Below are 4706 nucleotides of genomic sequence, written 5' to 3' on the forward strand. Positions count from 1 at the left end.
AGTATTGTACGAAATTTTGTTTTCCTGTGCTGTTTAAATGTATTAAATCAACTGGGAAATCGGCCATTGTTATTAAAGTGTAGTTTCCGATTATTAGAATAAAAATATTAAATCAGATACTTTTAACACTCTCAGTATTTTTAAATTGTATTGTTGATTTGTTAGTACTTGTGAATGGTATATTATTCTAGTTTAAATGCTATTCCTGTGCTGGTTTTAATGCTCATAATTTTTCGCCATTTGTAATTCGACTAACCGAGTTTAAAAGGGAAAATATTTACACTACAACTAGCCATCTGTAGACTCTAGATATCTTCTTTTATTAAAATTCAAACGACTGACAATGGCATATAAGTATTGTCATCCTTCGTGTTTGACGTAAAGTCTTTCTAACGGGTATGATACGTTTGGGTGAATATGCAGCCTCGTCGAGTTGATATTTGTAAGTTTAATCTGATTTCTCTTTAATCGTATATCATGATCTCTTTACAGCGAATAACCATTGTAACACATATTTGGGTCGTAAGTGTCCTGTTGCAAAGCGGAATGGCTGTCCTTTTTCAATTGACGATTATTTACAGTAATTCAAATATCATTTCATCACTTGTTGAGTATAACTATTATATTAAATGTTTATATTCTCTCGTCCTAAATATTCATAAAATGGTTTACTTTGGAAATAACTCATAAACGAACTTTGGTCTGAAACGATCTTTCTGAGCTTACGATCATCCAAAAATCTGAGAAATATATTTTTACGAGATGATCAGTCTTTCTGTAAAATTTTAGTTGAATGCAGTACTGTTCAGACATTTCGCTTGCAGTCTATTCAATACTGTTCAGTACCTTTTTAGGCAATTATGAGTGTGATATTTATCGGAACAAGCCTTTTTGTTGTTGGGATGTACAAGTACCCGGTCACGGCCACTTCTATTTTTGTCCATCTAATGAGTTAAGCCTTTTTTCAACTGATTTTTATAGTTCGTTCCTATGTTGTACTGTTATACCACTATCCCAAGTTAGGGGTAGGGTGGGGATCCCGCTAACATGTTTAAACCCGCCAAATTATGTATATATGTTCCTGTTCCAAGTCAAGAGCCTGTAATTCAGTGGGTTGTCGTTTGTTTATGTGTTACATATTTGTTTTTCGTTTATTTCTTGTACATAAATAAAGCCGTTAGTTTTCTCGTTTGAATTGTTTTACATTGTCATTTCGGGGTCTTTAATAGCTGACTATGCGGTATGGGATTTGCTCATTGTTGAAGGCCGTACGGTGACCTATAGTTGGTAATTTCTGTGTCATTTTGGTTTCTTGTGGACAGTTGTCTCATTGGCAATCATACCAAATCTTCTTTGTTATAACACAACTACTGACAAGTGTTGACATTGACTGAAATTATCTTAATTGACTGCAAGCGTAGGGTCTAGACCGTGAATAAAATAACTAAGCTGAAGTTCTTGGGTAGCTTAAATTAAGGTATTAATATATCAGAAATTGCTTTAAAATACTAAAAAGCAGATTGACATTCATGTTTCCTAATAAAGACATGTTTTCAAATAATTAATGGAGTGGATTTTTATCTTTTCCTTGCCATGTGTGGACATGGTCATTATAAGACTGCTTTTTGTCTGTATGCGGCAGAGGGAACGCTATCTTCACTGAAATTTTACAATCTTTAAAAATCTGCATTTTTTTTGTGGGCTTAAAATTAAATATGCCAGTTAAGGTATATCAAGGACCTAACCAAACTTTCCAATTTGTTCTTCTTAAATATCGAAAAACACAATTACGTCGTTTAAACATACAAGTGTGTGCTGTAAAACCATTGTCCTAGGTTATGGGAGAGTTTAGAGCTCACTAACATGTTTGACTCGTCTACGTTCGTAATATATTTATTCATAAACAGCGCTTGTTGATATCTCATCAGAGTGTCTTTAAATGCCATATCTTTTTTCAAAAAAATAGTTTTAAGAATTTTTGAAATATTTTAGTAGAAACTATAGTCTGCCTATTATTGTTCTTTTTTAGGACTATTATGCAGTTGTGGTATCTAATAAAAGACAGATATTTTTTACTGTACTTTTAATTGTTAACACCAGAGGAGAGATTTGTGAATTACGAAAACAACAGTATTTATTAACGTGCAATTGTACATTGTTATATTATTATACTAGAACACATCCGCAACATCATCAAAAGCCTTACCTGAATAAAAGTATCTAATTTGTATAAGCCTTTTTAGTCTGGATTTTTTATATCAATTTTGTAATCTTGATAAATTCACGCTGATTATAAGATGCACGATTTTCTCTGCTTTCAAAATCGTTCTGTTTGAATCCGTGGAACATTTAACTTGAACGATTTTCGCTTTCTAACAATTTTGATGTGAGCGTCACTGGTGAGTCTTATGAAGACGAAACGCATGTCTGACGTATTAAATTATAAGCCTGGCATCTTTAACAACTATTTATTGGTATTCTATTTACTTGGATAACATTAGTGCCTGGAATGGTGCTTTGATCAACACCATTGTCCTATATTAGTATTATATTATGATCCAGTCGTGAGAAAGACAGTTCTGTTGTGCTGTTTTGTGTGCTGTTCTATGTTGTTTTGCGTGTTCGTATTTATTCTGTGAATAGCATGTGGAAATTTTCAATTGTATTGGGGTTTTTTTTGTGTATTTCTCTGTCCCGAATGTTCTTGCATTTGATTGTACTGTATTCCTGTCATGTAATGTTGTCATTTTAGTGCTATGTTTAACATTGCCATAACAGCACGAGGTTTGGCTAGACATAAAACCAGGTTCAACGCACCATTTGTTCTTAAATTGTTCTGTAACAAGTCAGGAAAATGGCAGTTGTTATCTTAAATGTAGTATGTGTGTGTGTTGGGTTGTTGTTTGTTTTTTATTCACTTCAGTGTTTCTGTTATTTCGTTCTTTTCCTTTTAAAGTTTGTGTGTTTAGATACATAAATCACTTTAGCGGTATTTGGCAGAACTTTTGGGTTGGTCCTCAATGCTTTGAAACGTTTTTGAACAGAACTTTCATGAGTCTTGTGAAGCAGAAACGCGCGTCTGGCGTATAAAGTGTTAAGCCTGGAACCTTTGATAACTATTTACACCACTGGGTCGATGCCACTGCTGGTGAAGGTTTCGTCCCCTATGGTATAAGCCCAGTAGTCAGCAGTTCGGTGTTGACATAATATCAGTTATTTGGTAATTTTCGTAAATTTACTTCGCCACGATATAGCCTTTTTGTGCTAATGCAGCGTAAAGCAAACAACAATCAATCAATCATAAATTTACTGGTTGCAAAGGCAGCATGAATTATTCGAAATACTAAGGATGTTCTCATCCCAGTCCAAGATTACCTAAGCCATATTTGGCACAACTTTTTTGGAATTTCGGGTCCTTAATGCTCTTCAACTTTGTAGTTGTTTTGGCGTTCAAACTTTTTTTTATCTGAGCGTCACTGATGAGTCTTATGAATACGAAACGTGCGTCTGGCGTATAAAGATTTAAACCTGGTAGCTTTAGTAACTATTTTCCTCAGTTTAATTTGTAACCTGCATTTGTTTTCTCCCAATCTAATTTTGATTTTCGAACTGCAGTATAGTTCTATTGCCTATATTTATGTCTGATTATGACCTGTGTTTATTGCAAATCCCAAATAGTTTGTTAGTGCGCCTGATAGATGCATAACGTAAGAATAGGCAATAGGTAACAGGTATCTATATCGGCATAGACCCGGAACTTGTTAATTTTTGGTAAAACAATCATATGAAGAAACAAAATATGAAAAAATAATGGCAAAAAGACAAAAAAAAACGGACCTCAAAACACTACACCGTATACTATAAGCATTCACACACTCATCTATTGGATCCAATGACCCGTGTAACATATTAATGAAAGCATCTCTTCATTTTTGTTATTTACGAAAGCTTCCAACATAATTATCGAAGACCATTAAAGGCAGGTAACTGTAATCAAATTTCGAAGAGGAAAAACACTTAAATATATCGAATGAGAATCACTGCCAATGTCTGCGATTCTGATCAATCGCACAGACACATAGTGTGCATACATATTGGTTATAGATACCTGAATTATTGACAAAAACATTTATCGTTTCATTTATTAATAAATAATTGTACGACAGTGCTGTCATATGCCATTTGTAATTTTCCAATCATTTGTAATCTTGTTTTCAGTGGTTTGTTTAAATGAATGATAAAAAAGTCTTTGTAAAGTTACGCCTTAAATGAACATAAGAATATGATATGGAAATAATACATTCCTACATTAAGCGTTCATATCGATAAGTTGTTTTTCTATGGAGCTGTTCCAATGTTACCTAGAGGACAAATATAAACAAATTAGAATTAAAATAGCCATAAAATCATACGTTTGAACGTGAAACTTTTCAATTTAGACTTGCATATATATATATTTATTCATATTATCATGTTGTTTAAATAAAGAATAAATACGTAAACTTTCTTACATGTAACCCTTTTTATTGCTTCGATAATGACGAAAACATATCTAAATTTTGAGAACTTTTAAATACTTCTTATAATCAACAATTTCAGTTGGAGTTGGCAGGTTTGTTCAAGCAGCACTGCATAGTTTAAAAACTTACAAACTTTATCATTGGTTACAATATCAGTAATTTGCTTTAATCAACTGTCTATCTATT

Source organism: Mytilus edulis, chromosome 3, assembly GCF_963676685.1.
Source record: "Mytilus edulis chromosome 3, xbMytEdul2.2, whole genome shotgun sequence".
In the NCBI taxonomy this organism is placed as follows: domain Eukaryota; kingdom Metazoa; phylum Mollusca; class Bivalvia; order Mytilida; family Mytilidae; genus Mytilus; species Mytilus edulis.